Below are 18,287 nucleotides of genomic sequence, written 5' to 3' on the forward strand. Positions count from 1 at the left end.
CAGACTCTACTCTGCATCTCCAAGTATCTTGGGGAGCGTCAACAGGAGCACAATTAAAGGCTTTATTAAGTTCCTGAATGCAAGTTGTATTGTGCTAACTGCTGTCCAAATCTAATCGTCATGGTCTCTGCTTTACAAGAGCACAGACGAAACTCATTATCAAACGTCTGCATGCAAATTATGCTATTCTTAGTACTGTTTAAATTGAATTAAATAATTAGATCAGTGATTTCTAGATTTGCAGTGTAAGGAAGAAACACTTGTGTCAGTACATTTATGAAAGACTGATAAAAACTATTAAAAAATAAAACCACACTGATTGGATATATAAGAATTTTTGTTCAGAATTATGACTGACATGGGCAGTTTTAGATTTGGATGTTTGGTCTAAGTTCACTAGTCAAGAAACCTTCACATTACTTCACACTAATTGGGGAAAATCTATGTGTGTTGAACTTTTCACAAGTTTTTTATGTAGTTCCTGGTAGTTTTATAATGCATTTTTCCTCTCCTATAATTTTTACAAGGTCATAAAGTTACTCTTCTGTGGTATTTGATCAATTTGGTGTGATATGAGGATATTTTTCTTCAGTCTCATTACAATTAGAGAAATAAGACTTGTGAATGTAGAAAATTCTTGCAAGATACAAAAATAAAAGTAAAAAAGAAGAAAGGAAATGAAAAATGAGAGGAAACAAAGGGAAAGTAAAAGAAGTGAAAGTGTAAAGAAGTGACAATAAGACCTGGACATTAATATATATTATAAATATAAATAAATAAAACATTAATATATATAATAAATATAAATAAATATTTGGTACTAAACTATAAGTATATATTATGTGAGGTTTAAATGTTTATAAATGATTGAGTGGGTAATAGTCCATTGTATATGTATACCACATCTTTATCCATTCTAACGATGGACACCTTGGATGCTTCCATATCTTGGCTATTATAAATAATGCTTTAATGAACATAGAGAAATAGAGGTGCATAAATCTTTTTGAATTAGTGTTGTCATTGTCACTGGGTAAACACCTAATAGTGAAATTACTGGATCATATGGTAGTTCTATTTTTATTTTTTTGAGGAAACTTCATACTATTTTCCACAGCAGTTGCACCAACCTACAATCTGATCAATAGTGCACAAATGCACAAGTTCTCTTTTCTCTGGATCTGTGCCAACAGTTGTTCTTTCTTGTCTTTTTGATACTAGCCATTCTTTGGTATGAAGTGATATTTCACTGTGGTGTTGATTTGCATTTCCCTGATGATTAGTGATGTTGAACATCTTTTCATGTGTCTGTTGGCCATCTGAATGTCTTCAGAAAAATGTCTATTCAGGTCCTCTGCCCATTTTTTTATTGGAATTTTTTTTTTGGGGGGTGTTGTGTGAATTAAAAAAAACTAACACCTATAGAGAAATTAAAAGAATAGTACAAAGATATCCATATAGTCTTAGCTTATCCAAATGATATTTTGCCATGTTTGTGTGATCTCTATCTGTATATACATATATTTGTTGAGTAATTTGAAATTAAACTGCAGATATCATGATACCCTATTTCTTAGCATGTATCATCGAAGAACAAGGAAAATCTCCTGCTGAATGCCATTTTCTGTTTCTTTCTTATTATGGTTGTGTATGATTATTGCTTATAGTTTTCTTTTTATTTTTAAAAGGTTTTATATTTTCTTGGACCAGCAATCACAGAGGATTCTTTGAAGCAGTGTTAGGTGCTTAGGTGGTATCCTAGATTTCTTAGTTTGAATGCCTTCTTTTATTGGTATAGTAATGTGCATTTAAAAAATACTTGGTGCTTTGTGCTGAAGGTGGGGTTATTATACTTCTGATTTTGTGTTTCTTGTTTGTTTCTACAGGGCTCTTAATTTCAACTACTTTTTTTTTTCTTTCCTTTTACTGCCAACCTTCTAAGAGATTTCCCTTCTGGTTGCCTTTCTCTCTTTTTATCTGCCTCCCTAGTGGATTCAATCTTAACCAGAGTTTTGCTGTCTTTATAATTAAGGTCTGAAGTTTGATCCTCAACAATTTCTGCCTTCTGCCTGCAGGAGATGAGAGAGTCTTTATATATGCTAAGGAGTTCTGACTTTCACAACTTGACTTAAATTGGTCATTAATCACCCTTAGTTTTGCATTGTCTTTGTTCGAAGCTCTGATCACACATAGCAACATTCATTCAGATCTTTTGTCTGTAAAATTATTATTTGCTCTGAACCTCTTGCATGACTGAGATATTATACCTGCCAATGTATTTCCTCTCACCAGTTTTTCATTCCAGTTCGCTACAGGTGAAAGTGTAACAAACTGCACCATCAACATGCCAGAAGTTATTATCAGTACTCTACCTACTACCAATATTGGAGTTCTCATTGCCAGTTGGCTGGTGAGTGCCACAGCTCAAAAATTGCATTTTAGATTTTGCTCTTTTCAGATCACTCCTTATGCCAACTTTCTTAGGACAGTGGCCCTAGGAAACAGAATCTGGGATGAAGAATTTGCATATAGGAGTTCACTGGGAGTGCCATCAAGAAAAATATTTGTGAGAGTGTAAGGATGCAGGATTAGGTGAAGTGAAGAGTTAAGCTGCAAAGTGGTTACCGTCAAGACCTCAATTGATCTATAGGAGCCTTGGATTTTAGACAACCTTTCAGACTTGTTCTACATTGCAGCAAAGGGATTCGATCTCATAGGCTACCTTTGTGGCAGAGTTGTAACTTCAGGTGAGGGAGCTCCCTTTGAGCTGAAAGCAGTTATTAGGTAGGGACTCAGATAGGAGCTGTCAGCAGCCAACAAACCTGGCACCTAGAGGTTTGATGACATTGGTTCTAAATGAGAGATCTGGACAGTGTACCACAGCCTACACTAGAAGGAGTAAGAGAAAAAGTAGAAAGTATTATCCAAAGGTCAATAAAATACTTGAGGTAAGAGATCATGACAGCTTGGTGTTTGGAGGAACAATGGAGGTAGTGAGAGGTGGTTGGATTTGAGATATATTTCAAAGGATTTGCTATGAATTAGATGGCAGTGGAGAGAGGGATCAAGGGTATGTTCAAAGTTTTTTGGCCTGAACAACTGAAAGAATAAAGTTGCCTCATTAATTCAATGAGAAGTGATGGCTAGCAGAAGAATTTGTCTTAAAGCAGCTGTATTGACTAAAGAATGTAACTAAAATATTATAATTTTCTGTTCCTATAATATAAATTGCCTAAGCTTGTCCAATTAGAAATTTAAAAATTGAATAGACTCATCACCTTGGAATAAATTAAAATTTTTCAAATAATTATCTTTAATAAAATAAACTCAGTATTGAAGTCAAATACTTTTACACTTTCAAAGATAGGTGATTCTTATGATAAGTATTCATTTCTAAATGTGTGAAATAGTAAGAAATCTTTCTAAGTCATTTTAAGAAAATAGCATAACCCTGATATCAAAACTGAACACTGATAGCACCAAATGAAGAAAATACAGATTAATCTCATTAGGGAACATAGATTAAAAACCTTAGTCAAAATACTAATAAATCTCATTCAAGAGTACTTGAGGACATCAGCAAAATGGTGGCATAGGAATTTCTACTGCTCATCTTCTAGAGATGTCAAACAATTATCTATATATGAAATACCTTAATGAGAGCCAGAACTCCAGGTGAGAGATTACAGCACCTGGATGAAGCATAGAAATAAGAAAGGAGCATTGAGAAGGGTAGGAAAATTCATTCACAGAACCCCTGTTACCCTTCCCTCAAGCCAGAGCAGCCTAGACCAGAGAGAGAAGGAGAATAAAGTGAATGCTTACCTTCACCATGGACCCTACAGCTAGCACACCCTATTGCCAGGTAGACTCCTGGGGGCCTAGGTGACTCCATGTAGACTCTTGAGAACCCAGTCCCTGGGCCACCCCAGAGCTTGCCTACTTCAGCATCCCAGACACCTCCTGTGGCCCCAGGTAGCTTTGAGGGCTGGGCTGCTGGTGGGATACCATGAACCAAGTCCCTGACAACCTGGTGCCTGCCAGATCCAGCAGCCCCAGGTAGTTCCGATGGCCCCAGGCTCTCAGAGGGCCCCTCCCAGGCTTGTAGTCTACCTAGGTGCTGGTTGGCACCCATAACCCCAGACAGCTTAGTGGCCCAAGGTGATTCTCATAGCTCTAGGCAACTTCTTCAGCTTTAGCCTCCCACAAGACTCCTGTGACCCAGATTTTGGCCCACCTAACTGGCTGGTTCTTGTGGCCCTAGGTAGTTCCTGTGGCGTCAGGCTCCCAGTCAATGCCTGCAAACCTAGGCTCTTGAAAGATATGAGTTTAGTGTCATCATGATATCTATTCAGTCCTTGTTTTTGTGGATTGTTCCACTGGACTTCTTCTTAAAGGGGAATTTTAAGAGTCCCCCTTAAAATTTCTTGCAGAGGTGGTTTGGAGGTCACATATTCTTTCAGTTCCTGCCTGTCTTGGAAGCTCTTTATCTCTCCTTCCATTCTGAATGAGAGCCTTGCTGGATAAAGTATTCTTGGTTGCATGTTTTTCTCATTTAGGACCTGAATATATCCTGCCAGCCATTTCTGGCCTGCCAGGTCTCTGTGGAGAGGTCTGCTGTTACCTTAATACTCCTCCCCATAGAAGTCAGGGATCTCTGGGCAGCCCGGGTGGCTCAGCAGTTTGGCGCCGCCTTCAGCCCAGGGCATGGTCCTGGAGACCTGGGATCGAGTCCCATGTCAGGCTCCCTGTATGGAGCCTGCTTCTCCCTCTGCCTGTGTCTCTTCCTCTCTCTCTGTGTCTCTCATGAATAAATAAATTAAAAAAAAAAAGTCAGGGATCTCTTGTCTCTTGCTGCTTTAAGGATCTTCTCTTTATCTTTGGAATTTGCAAGCTTAACTATTAAATGTCGAGATGTTGAATGGTTTTTATTGATTTTAGGGGGGGATCTCTCTATTTCCTGGATCTGAATGCCTATTTCCCTTCCCAGATTAGGAAAGTTTTCAGCTATGATTTGTTCAAATACATATTCTGTACCTCTGTCCCTTTTGGCACCCTCGGGAACCCCAATTAAACGTAGGTTTTTCTTCCTTAGGCTGTCATTTATTTCCCTTAATCTATCCTCATGGTCTTTTGATTGTTTATCTCTTTTTTCCTGTATACAATGGAATATTACTCAGCCATTAGAAATGGCAAATACCCACCATTTGCTTCAACGTGGATGGAACTGGAGGGTATTATGCTGAGTGAAATAAGTCAATCGGAGAAGGACAAACATTATATGTTCTCATTCATTTGGGGAATATAAATAATAGTGAAAGGGAATAGAAGGGAAGGGAGAAGAAATGGGTAGGAAATATCAGAAAGGGAGACAGAACATAAAGACTCCTAACTCTGGGAAACGAACTAGGGGTAGTGGAAGGGGAGGAGGGCAGGGGGTGGGGGTGAATGGGTGACGGGCACTGAGGGGGGCACTTGACGAGATGAGCACTGAGTGTTATTCTGTATGTTGGCAAATTGAACACCAATAAAAAATAAATTTATTATTAAAAAATAAAAATAAAAAATATAAAAGAAAGAACAGGAGGTTTTATCATGTAGATTACCTCATCCTCCTTTGGGGGATTGAGAGGGCCCATGTGACAGACTCATTGGTGCGCATCAGAAAATTCCTAACTGGTGGTGAAGATTGCATTTCTGGGGAGATTGAACTGCAATTAGATTAGGTACTGAGTCCTGGTTTGGGTACTCAGCCTAAGTGATGCCATTTTAGGTCTGTGGTTTTCTTTTTAACAAAGGAAATCCCATAAGGCTGTCAGTGGGTTTCTCAGCAGAATCCTTTCAGGCTAGGAGAGTGAGATGATATATTCAAAGTACTGAAAGAAAAGAAAACTGCCAACCAAAAATATTTTACCCAACAAAGTTGTTTTTCAGAAATGAGGAAGAGATAAAGTTTTTTTCCAAACAAAAGCTGAAAAGAGTTCATCACAACTTAACTTGCTTTATAAGAAATGCTGAAAGGAGTTCTTCAGGATGAAATGAAAAGGATGCTGATTAGTAGCAAGAAAACATATGAAAACATATTATGCCAGTAAAGGTAAATTTATAGTTAAATTCAGAATATTTTAATACTGTAAAAAGATAATGAATAATTAGTTAACTCTAGTATAAAGGTTTAAAGGGAAAATATTAAAAATATAGTAGTTACAATAATTTTTAAATGGATACAAAATATAAAAATAGATAAATTATGACATCAAAATATAAATTATATGGGGGACTAAAAGAGTAGAATTTTGTATATGATTGAAGTTTGTGTTATCTTAAAATAGACTATTATATCTGAAGATGTTTTATGTAAGCGTCATAGTAACTGCAAAGTAAAAACCTATAGTCGATACTCATAGGATAAAGAGAAGGGAATCAAAGCATACCATTACAAAAGAATCAATAACCCAGAAAGAAAGATAGCAAAATAAGAGGAACTACAAAAAGCAAGAAAACAATAAGGTGGTATATAGGCCTTATCTATCAATAATTACTTTAAATGTAAATGGATTAAGTAATCAAAAGGCATTTCAGCTTTAAGGACACAGGCTTGCAGTGAAAGGATGGAAAAAAGATATCCTTGCAAATGAAAACCAAAATAGGAGTGGCCATACTTAACCAGACAAAATAGACTTTCTGTCAAAAACTGTAACCAAAAACAAAGAAGTATTTCTATAATTATAAAGTGATCAGTTCATCAAGAATATGTAACAATGGTAAATATATGCAGCCAGCATTGAAGCAAATATGTTGAGCAAGTGCTAACAGATTTGAAGGGAGTAATAGACAAAAATATAATAATAGAATTCAGTACCCCAATTTCAACAATAGATAGAACATTCAGACAGAAAATCAATAAGGGAATATTGGACTTGAACCATACTTTAGACCAAATGGACTTAACAGACATATACAGAGCATTCCACTCAACAGCAGCAGAATATACATTCTTCTCAAGTAAACATGGAATATTCTCCAGAACAGATCATATGTTGTCACAAAATAAGCCTTAGCAAATGTAAGAAGATTGAAATAATAATACCAAGTATCTTTTCTGACCAAAATCAATTAACTAGAAATCAGTAACAGGAGGAAAGTTGGAAAATTTACAAATGCATGGAAATGAAACAACATATTCCTGAACAACCAATGGGTCAAAGAAGAAATCAAGAGAAAAAAAATCTTGAAACAAAAGAAAATGGATGTATAATATACTAAAACTTATGAGATACACCCAAAACCATCTGTATATACAATCCCCATCAAAATTCCAATGATAAATATCATAGAAATAAAAAAAAATCCTAACGTATGTAACTGCAAAAGACTCTAAATAGACAAAATAATCCTGAGAAAGAAGAACAAAGCTGGAGATACCACACTTTCTGCTTTCCAACTATATTTCAAAACTTCAAAACTACACGGTACTAGCATAAAAACAGACACATATATCAATGGAACAGAATAGAGAGAGAGCCAAGAAAAAACCCATACATATACAGTCAACTAATACTTGGCCACAGAGCCAAAAAACTCAGTAAGGAAAACATAGTCTTCTTAATAGGGTTGAGAAAACTGAATAACCACATGCCAGAGAATGAAATTAGAATGCCTACCTTATACCCCTTACAAAAATTAGCTTAAAATAGATTAAATACTTAAATATAAGAACTGAAACTGTAAAGTTATTAGAAAAAACCCCCAGAAGAAATGTTCCTTGACATTGGTCTTGGGAAAGATTGTTTTTTTTTGAATATGACACTAAAAGTGTAAGCAATAAAAGCAAAAGTAAACAAGTGTGACTATATCAAGTAAAAAAGCTTCTGCATGAAAAAACAATCAGCAAAATAAAAGGAAATCTACAAAATGGGAGAAAATATTTACAAACTGTGTATTAGAGAAGGATTTAATATGCAAAATACATAAGAACTCCTATGACTCCATAGGAAAAAAAACAACAATATAACTTAAAAATGGGCAAAGGGCTCTTTCTGTCATCTTAGAGCCTCTGGAGGCCTGCTGGGAATAGGACTCCTAAAATGATAAATATTTCTGGAAGGCTGTGGTCCAAGGCCTTTTTTGTTGGCCATATTTGGGGTCTTCAAAACCAGAGGAGCACACAGTTCTTCTTAAAATTGAAGGTAATTATGCTTGAGATGAAACTGAATTCCATTGAAGCAAGAGATATGCTTATGCATACAAAGCAAAGAACAACATGGTTACTCCTGGTGGCAAGCTGAACCAAACAAGAGTAATCTGGGGAAAAGTAGCTCATGCTCATAGAAAGAGTGGCATGGTTTGTTCCAAGTTCCTGCTGAAGCCATTGGCCACAGAAACCTTGTGATGCTGTACCCCTCAAGGATTTAAACCTTCTGAAAAGTGAGTAAGTAAGTAAAGGTGCAGATTTATTTTTAAAAATGGGCAAAGGACTTGAAAAGACAATTTCTCCAAAGAAGACATACGGTGGCCAACAGATATATGAAGAGATGCTGGACATCACTGATCGTCACGGAAATGCAAATCAAAACCAGAATGAGATCTCACCTCATACTTGTTAGAATGACTAAAATTAAAAAAAAAAAAAAAAAAAACAAAAAAAAAACACAAAAAAACCAGGAGACAGCAAGCGTTGGCAAAGCTATGGAGAAAAGGAAATGGTTGTGTATTGTTGGTGGGATGCAAATAAATAGTCACTATGGTAGGTTCCTCAAAAAATTAAAATAGAACTACCAGTAGATCCAGCACTCCCACTTCTGGGTAGATATCCCAAGGAAATAAAAACACTATCTTGAAGAGATATCTGCACTCCCATGTTTATTGCAGCATGGTTTATAATAGCCAAGATGTGGAAATTACCTAAGTGTGTGTCAACAGATGAATGGATAAAGAAATATAGTATGTATACATAAACAATGAAATAGTAAGAAAGAAAGAAATTCTGCTTTTGGTGACAACATGGTTAGAGCTTGAGAACATTATGTTAGTGGAATAAGACAGACAGAAAAAGGCAAATACTGTAGGTTCTCACTTATATGTGGCATCTAAAAAAAAGCTAAACTAACAGAAACAGCAGAATGGTGATTGTCAGGGGCTGAAGGGTAGGGAAAATGAGGAGGTTTTTGTCTAAGGGTACAGACTCCTATTTATTAGATGATGAGTCCTGGGGATCTAATATGTAGCATAGTGATTATAATTAACAATACTTCTTTACATACTTAAAAGTTTTTAAGAGAGCAGATCTTAAAATTTTTTCACCACAAAAAGAAATGGTAGTTATGTGAAGTAATGAAAGTGTTAACTAACTTTATTGTGATAATCAATTTGCAATATATACATGGATCAAATCATTATATTGTACACCTTAAATTTACACATGACAATAATATCTCAGTATAGTTGGGAAAAAAAGAATACATTGGAAAAAAAAACAAGATTTATTTACAAATGCAATGGGGATTACTATTAGTAAATCTATTTGTGTAACATATCACTAATAGCTCAAAGAAAATAAAAGACACAACATTAGTAGAGTAGTAATAATAACCCACATTTTTTTAATTCTATAGTGAGCTATGGTCTAGGTACTGCTTTAAGTGATATCTGTATATCTGTGCACAAACACATATACACATGCACACACAATTAGTTTATATAAAAATCTCATGAGGTAGATAATATTTTTAGTCTTCATTTTAGATGAAAAAAACTGAAACACAGAAAAGTTTAGTAACTTGCTTAAATTCACATAATTACTATGTGCAAGAGTTAGGATATGAGCCAAGGAAGAACCTGTAATGTTAAGCTACTATGCTACATTTCCTCCCAATAGATAACAATAACAATGCTATATTATTTATAATTGGCTAACATTTATCAGGTAGTTATTATGTGCCAGATACTACTCTAAGTACTTTGAGTTAATTCATCCTCACTATAGTGATATGATGCAGATATTATTATTATTAATTATTATTATTATTATTTTACAGATTAGTGAGATAACTCCTCAAGATTACTTGTAAGTAATCAATCAATTAGTAAGTTAACTCTTTAAGATTACTTCTTTACTTCTCTACTAAGTGGTGAATAGTGTTTGGATCAATTAGTAAGTTAACTCCTCAAGATAACTTCTCAACTTCTCTACTAAGTGGTGAATTAGGGTTTGGAACTGTGTAATCTGCCTCCAGAGCAGATGCTATACTACCTCCAAAACATTTGAACATTCATTCCTGATAATAAACAAAAGAAAACAATCTAAAATTGACCAACCAATCAGAAACTGTGTTCTTAAACTAAAAGGATGCCTGAAAATTATTTATAAAAATCTAAAATTCAATTGTATATTGTTTTAAACACTAAATATATTACCATTAAATTTAGTAATGGGGTATGCTGCATTAAATCAACACTATTTAATTAAAAATTTTTATTAAAATTTTTATTTGAGAGAGCATATGTGCATGTGTGGGGGGAGGGGCAGAGAGCGATGGAGAGAAAGAATCTCACAGACTCTCAGCTGAGCATGGAGTCTGACGCTGGGCTCATGATTCTGAGATTATGAACTGAGCTGAAATCAGGAGTTAGATGCTTGACCAACGTCACCCAGGTACCCCTAAATTAACACTATTTAAAAGAAAAACTTTTTTGGAGGTATATTATAAAACGTATGAAAACCATTCAATTAAGAAAAATGAAACCACACCAATACATAATTGAGATGAAGTCATGAATTGGGAATTCACAAAAATATAATTATAAATTGGTGATCAAAAACAATTTCAAGACATAAATGTTTAACAGTGATTGTGTTTTATACAGATTATGAAAATAATAGTACTCAATAATCAGGATTGATGAAAATCTGTTAAAACAAAAACATCTGTTCCATATTGGTGGAAATGAAAATAAGTTCAACTATTCTAGTTAAGTGTAAACCAAAAATTTAAAATACTTTTACTCTTTTTTCCAGCAAATTCCCTAGATATTTATCCCCTGAAATAATCTGAGATGAGGACAGAGAGGAATGCATAAGAATGTTAATTTTAGCATTATTAGATATTAAGTACAATATTAAATACAACTTGAATGTTGAATGACAGGTTATTAGTTTTTAAATTATGGCATGTTCATTTACTAAGCTATATACTTTTAATAAAGGCTTTAACTGACTGAAATTGGGTTCCTGAGTTTCTCCTGTTTCTAATCCCAATGTTCAAACTTATGACTTCATTTTTATTTGGGTCTGGCCTAAGAATGCTCTAGTGTCATACTTTTATTGATAGTTTTCTTTTAAATATTTATTTGTTTTTGCAAAGAAGAAACGTAAGTCACTTGCATCAGTAATGGAGCAGGCTGAAATAAGTGTGTGTTCATGAGAGGATCCAGGATGCTTTATTGAAGAGCAGAAAATTGTGAAAGTGTTGAAGGGACAAGCACAGAGTTAGAAAGCTAAATAAAAAATATGAAGTTTTTTGGTTAATAAAAAAACAAAGGGCTTGTTCTGTTAAAAAAAGGTAGGGATAGATGGGGTATTTGTAAAGGTAAGGTGAAATAATGAATATTTGAGAGGCCTAATAATTTGATCTAGTTTAGATTCATGTAGGAGAGGCCTAAGATGAGGATTCAAATTCAAGTTTAAGTGGTTTATTTGGGAGATGATCGGAGAAAGCATCGGAAGGGCAGTAAGAAAGTGAGAAAGTGAAGGTGAGATACTTAGTAAAGGGTGCATTGTCAAACCAGTATATTAATCTTCCTAGGGAACTCCAGGAGTCAGTGTAGAATCAGCCAGCCTTGGGTAATCTCTGTTATCTCTAGTGACAAAAGGAGCTAGTGTTTATATGCCAACCACTGTTGTTTAGACTTAGTTAAGGGTTGCTCCTTGAAGGGAGAGTATGTTTGTTGATTTCTGGCACTTCCAGCTGGCCTAGCATACTGATGAGAGGGTCCTAGCTCTAGAAAAATCCCCAAGGCAGCTGGAAGTCTGGCTTGCATCAAGGTGATGAAGCCTGGGTGAGGACGGTGGGGAATGAGGCTAGGGTATTGACAGTGTGTATTGCACCATAGTAACAACATCTTTTTGAATACTGGTATTGACATTCACATTTCTAGGAATTAATAGTTTTTTTTTTTCTTTCTGTAAGTAGAATGACAACAACAGAATCTCATCATAATACCTATCTGGTAAGGAGAATTTGGAAAAAGCAGGCTTAGCTGGACCTCAACTAAGGGGCTTATTTGTTGAAGGAATGAAAAAACCTTGCTATAACCCGGTTCATCTAATAAAAAATTGGTGCTCAAAAACAAGTGCGAATACAATTATATCTGCTTGTTGGCAGATATACTAATAAAAGAGATCATGATTTCCATTTTAAGATCAGAAGGAACTTGGGACGCCTGGGTGGCTCAGTGGTTAAGTGTCTGTTTTGGGCTCAGGGTGTGATGCTGGAGTCCTGGGATCAAGTCCCAGATCGGGCTTCCTGCATGGGGCCTGCTTCTCCTTCTGCCTATGTTTCTGCCTTTCTCTCTGTATCTCTCATGAATAAATAAATAAAATCTTAAAAAAAAATAGGAAATAGACTTATTTTAATCCTGTGAACCAGTCATCTTGCAAACCATATGAGAAATGATGCTGTCAACATACAATATACAAACTATAATTTTCTTCCATTGCATGGGAAGGAGGACTCTGAATTTATCTTCAATTACAATTGTTATATTCTGACAACTGTATGAAAAGATTAATGAACATTTCCATGTCTTATCAGCATTAAAATACCAAAACACTTAAAAATTGTTCCAAATGGCTAGTTCCTAGCATGGTGTCTGATACATAGTAGATACTTAAAAGATATTTTTTGAGACTCAATTACCGTTAGTACTGAACTTTCTGGATTAGATTGATCTATTCTTTTATTTATTCTGCAAACATTGAGCATCTACAGCACATCAGGCACAGTGCTAATTTAGAATTTGACCTAGATGGATCTATATATTATTTAGCAGACAAAAATAAGTTGAGTCTCTAAATAGTGTCATACAACACATTTAACCTTAGAAGTGTCCCCATACATGGAGGAAATCTTCACTCTTTAACATAAATTTTAGAGACTTGTTCATCTTTCTAAAGCTCTTCCTATATCCGTTCACATCTTTCTTCCTCTCCATTGCCGTTTCTTATTCTAGCTGTTTGACGGCTTCCTTAATAGAACAGCTCACTAAAAACTCCTGAGAACTTTACAGACAATTATGCAGAGAGGTCATCTCTACATTTTCTACCTTCTCAGTGGAACATTGCATTTAATTGATAGATCAGTTTGAGGCTAGTGAGTTCCGTTATGGTTTTACTTGTTCTTTAGATGTTCTCAAATTGTCGATCATGTGGTAATTTTATGCTTGCCAAGGACTCCTAACCCTAGCTTTGGAAATCACTAAGTTCTTGTGTTCACTAGTTGTTTTAGCTTTCAATTTAGTTAGTCACCTCTGAAATTTTGTATCTTCTGAAACAGTTTCTTGATTCATAGAAAAGAAAAGAATGATTCTTTTTTTCCTAGAGTTGTGAAAATATAATGAGGTACTATGGAAAGAGCTTTGTAGACAATAAGACATTCTGTTTATGTAAGCTATTATTACTACTACCACTGTTACTACCACTATAGTCATTTAGTCACCTTAGCCAAGGGTTGGTGACCTTGGCTAAGTCACCTTAGTCAAGGGTTCGTGACCTTGGCTAAGTTATCTACCCTTTCTGAGCTTCCATTTCTTTATTTGTACAAAGACAGCTTCTATGTTCAGATCTTCCTCAGCATCAGGAGAGATTTACTGAGGAAGGCATCCCTAGAAGAGAATTTTGAAAGATGTCATTCTTAGCATAGGGAAAGATGGAGGATATTTCAGGTAAAGTTAGCAGTGTGAGCAAAGCTGAAATAATCTGGTGATTTAGATCTGCAAACAATCTGGTAGGGCCCTCTCTGCAGTGGGATAGGAGTCTTAATGATAAGGTCCCACAAGGAGATCAGGGCAAACCAAGCAGTTAAGACTGAAGTCCTTAGTAATGTGGCAAAAATAAGACTCATACCAATGAAGAGGATGGACTGAGTCATAGGAAAATAATAGTGAAGGTAAGACCCAACTAATAACAGTATTTAATATGTACTAAATACTTATGTGATGTTGTGTTGAACACTTTGCGTGTTTTATGTCAGTCAAACCTAAGAACAACTATGGAAGTTAAGTCCTCATATTACCTCCATTTTACAGATGAGGAAATGGAAGTTCAGAAAGGTTTAGGAATTTGCAAATCCAGATTTCTCCAGTAATCTTTGCAGGCTACTCACTCTCCTTATACTTGTACGTTCAGTTATGAATTGCTAGCCATCTGGGAAAGAAGATTACAGGCTTTTGAGCCACATAACATTGTCAGACAATCCAAGATCTAGCATGTACTAGTGTGACAATCAGGTAATATTTTCTTGTGCTTCTCTGTGCTTCAGTTTCCTCACCTGTAGAACAAATAATAGAATAATTAGCATGTAATAGATGTGTGAAACATGCTAGTTGTTTTATTCAGTCAACCAGTGTTTCCTTCTAATTAATGTGTTATTAGTTCTTCTTTTCTAAAGTTTACTAGTACAGTAGTCATTATGGCAGATTGTTGCAATAATAGTGTACTAATGTTATAAAGTTTTTGTAATATGCTATATTGTTTGCACTGGGAAATTAGTCTTTAGGATGGAATCCAAAATTCTTTCTATGGTATTCAACACTTTTATCAATTTAAATTTGACCTTGTTCCTCTCTGACACTGTTCCTATAGTCCCTTGTCTTGTGATGGCTCCTTCCACCATATCTGTTTATACAAATTCTATTATTGTAAGGCTCAATTCGATGCTGTATCCCCTCTGAGGCCTTTTTCATCCCTGACACAAGTAATTGCTCTTATTTATGATCCCCTATGGTGACAATCACTTTCTGTTTTGCACATTAAGTAATAACATGCAATTCAGTACTGCATTTATACAGACTTCTATAAATTCCATGGAATGGAATAACTTGCATTAACAACCTCTACTTCTCCACTTCCTCTTAGACCTCATCTCCTACCTTTCCTCCCTACCACACTACTTTCTGACTACTCTGTTTTTTTCTTTTTTCTCTTCTTGAACATGCCAAGTATTCTTCTGGTTCAAGGCTTTTTTACTTGCTATCCTACTTGCCCAGAACACTTTTCCTTCAGCTAACCTTTTGACTTTCTCTTTCATTTTACTTGAGGCCTTCACTAAGTATTACTTATTAGAGAATACCATCTTCTCTGACCACTGTAGAGAGACCACCAGTTCCAGCATCACTCTCAAATCTTTACTCTGTTTTCCCAAATCTTTACTCTGTTTTTTTCTTAAATATGTATTATGGTCTGATATTATGCCATATAATTAATACATTTGTATTTCTGTTATCTGTCTTACAAATACAATGTAAGATTCAAGAGGATAAAGATGTTGTCTGTTTTGTTCATGTCTAAATTATTCTTTTTTGAGGAGAACATGTAATATTTAATATTCAATAAAAATTTTCTGAATGAATAAATGATGAGTGAATAAATAGAATTGCTTTTACTAACATGCTTTCCTACCTCCTCACCATCCTGGGAAAATTAGAAATAGGATCTCAGTTGGGCCCTCAATTCTCTTATCAGTGCCTTATTAAAACATAAATTTAATAAACAGAAAAAATACATATGGAAAGTGATACTAATATGTTTAAGAGAAAAACTAAACCTAGAAGGGGATTCCTCATTCTCTACAAATCCAACTCTGCTGGATATCCTCCTCATACTCACAGCAGTTAGAGTGTAACAGAATGGTTAGTGCTCCTGTCATTGTCATTTCCTGTTTAACAGCCATCACCTGTGACTTTGAAGAACTGCCCTCAGCTGCTGGAAACATCCCACTTCTGCTCTCAGCTTCCTTTGTAGGCAGCTCTTAACCAATACCTAAAGGGCATGGAAATATAAATACATATAAATACTTCAGCCCCCTGGTCCTCTTATAGGGATTTCTTGCATGTTTTCTGTACTGTTTTCAGAGCACCCAGTGGATTTCAACTAAAGATACCCTCTGTCAGATTGCGCTAAACACTGCATGCACCCTTGCTTGGCCCCTTTCCTTTTAAGTCCTATTTTCTACTCCTCTACTATCTTTTTGTAGGAACACACTTTCTAGTAAATAACTTTCACATGAATCCTATTCTCAGGGTCTACTTCTGGGAAATATAGACTCAAGCTAAGAGACAGTGTCTGTATTTAGTCAGTCTCCCCAGTGGCCTGTGCTATAGGTCAGCTAGAGTAGAGCCTCGACTCTCTCATCTTCCCTGGGAGTTCAGATGTGGGTATCATCTATGGTCCTTCTTAGACCCACAGGCAACTAGGTATATACTTGTCTACATACTTGCCTCTCTAGATAAATTTGAAATCTTCTGCCTTGCCCATAAACTTAATAGAAGAGAGGAGGAAAAAAAGAAATTTTGTGTGTGTTTGTGGGGGCAGGGGAATGGGGCACTTTTTCATTTTTTTGTTCTGTAATTACTCTATTTCTCTATATTACTTTCCCCACTGTGACTCAGTTCAAAAGTCATTAGAATTTCTTATTTTGTTCACTTTGTCTCCCCATAATATTTCCTTTGTCATATTATGTCCTTTATTAGTGAAGAGTATTGTCTAAGCTGTCAACTCTCTAATTACACTACAGCATAATTACAACTATGTTAAGCAATTGTTTGTTGTGCATGTCACCTCTAGTTGATTGTGAGATGCTTAAGGGCAGGGTCCATGTCTTATTGATCTTGTTTTTCCCACAGTGCTCAGCACAGCACTGTGCACACATTAGACATGTGATTAAATGTGTCTTGAACAAATTATGTTGTCCAGATTGATATTGAAAGGGCATAGATTTTGGTAAAGTATTTTTTTTTTCTAATCTTATCTTGTTCTCATCTCTGAAAAGAGTAATTATTTTCCTCTTTGAGTTTGAAGACTTATGGTTTGTTTTGTTAATTGCTTGTTGAAAAGTAGGCTTAAATTAATCTACTTATACTTGGGTATTTGGTGAAATTTTATAGGGTGAAAAGTCATTTGTTGAGTGCAGAGGATTCTTTCTGTTCATCTAATGCTAATTACCAGCCATCATTGAACTATCTAGAGCTTGAAGATTTATTTATTAAAGAGATTATAAAGTGAACTTCACTCATTGGGACATCAGGTTAAAAGCCAACTTAATGAGACCATGTAAATTATTAGTGTGATAACAACGCCTTTCTACAGTCTGAAGAAGATTGGTGTTTCATCTGCTTCTCACTAAATAACTTGCTGAAATTGCATTCCTCGAGGTTGTTTAAATTTTTGATTCTTATATGAACAAGTGGCAAATCTAGTATAAATTTCAGATAAAGTGCAGAGTAGTGAGTTCTGAAACAGAAACTTAGATAAGGAAAAGGAAAAGAAGTGATTAGCTCTGAGAAAATATATGCCATTTTTTTAAAATGAGGAAGTACATAAGAAGTGAATATTCTACCATTGTCTTACAAAGAGAAAGGCATTCCCCCTAAAGTACATCTATGACATTCAGTTGATCAAATATCTACTAAGTAAGGGCCACACTATGCTGAGATTTCAAAAGAATTGAAGATCCAGGGTCTGATCCCAGCTGGGCGTTTACATTCTGGTTGGGAATCCTACTGATGTATTTGAAGCATTCGTCAACTTTGTAATACAGTACGCAGAATGTGCTACATTGTACTGCTCTGATCCTACAACCTTTTCCTTGAAGACTTGAACATATTATCCCTTTCACTGTCCTGGTTCCGCATCTCATTGTCTCTTGCTTTGAATATTGTGATAATGTTTAGTCTTGGAGTATAGTTAGTATTCATTTATTTGTCATCTGAGTGAGTAAATAAGTGAGTAAATAAGTGAATAGCCCAGAATCTGAAGACTATAGAAAATTAGAGAGGAAGAAAGGGTCAGTGTGAAGACTGCCTGTAGAAGATATTACTTAAATTAAAAGCCAAAACCTGAATAGTCCAGGTAAGAAATGGGCAGACGATGTGAGTAAGCATTTTTCCAAAGAAGACATCCAGATGGCTAACAGATACTTGAAAAGATGCTCAACATCATTCATCATCAGAGAAATAGAAATCAAAACTACAATGAGATACCTCCTCACAGCTGTCAGAATGGCTAAAATTAA

General features: G+C 35.4%; 1 protein-coding gene, 1 long non-coding RNA gene and 1 pseudogene across 14 annotated transcripts in view; 2 read left to right on the forward strand and 1 right to left on the reverse strand.

Moving 5' to 3' along the window:
• LOC125753269 (uncharacterized) overlaps positions 1-3,695 on the reverse strand; it is a 28,324-nt gene extending 24,629 nt beyond the window's left edge. Inside the window, exon 1 of the long non-coding RNA XR_007404669.1 lies at positions 3,653-3,695. This is a non-coding gene — a long non-coding RNA (uncharacterized LOC125753269). The remainder of the gene's footprint in view (positions 1-3,652) is intronic.
• Positions 1-18,287, forward strand: part of DLG2 (discs large MAGUK scaffold protein 2) — a 1,976,108-nt gene that overhangs the window by 188,823 nt on the left and 1,768,998 nt on the right. The window lies entirely within an intron of this gene.
• Positions 7,897-8,415, forward strand: LOC118351747 (60S ribosomal protein L35a-like; annotated as a pseudogene).

This window comes from Canis lupus, chromosome 21, assembly GCF_003254725.2.
Source record: "Canis lupus dingo isolate Sandy chromosome 21, ASM325472v2, whole genome shotgun sequence".
Taxonomy (NCBI): Eukaryota; Metazoa; Chordata; class Mammalia; order Carnivora; family Canidae; genus Canis; species Canis lupus.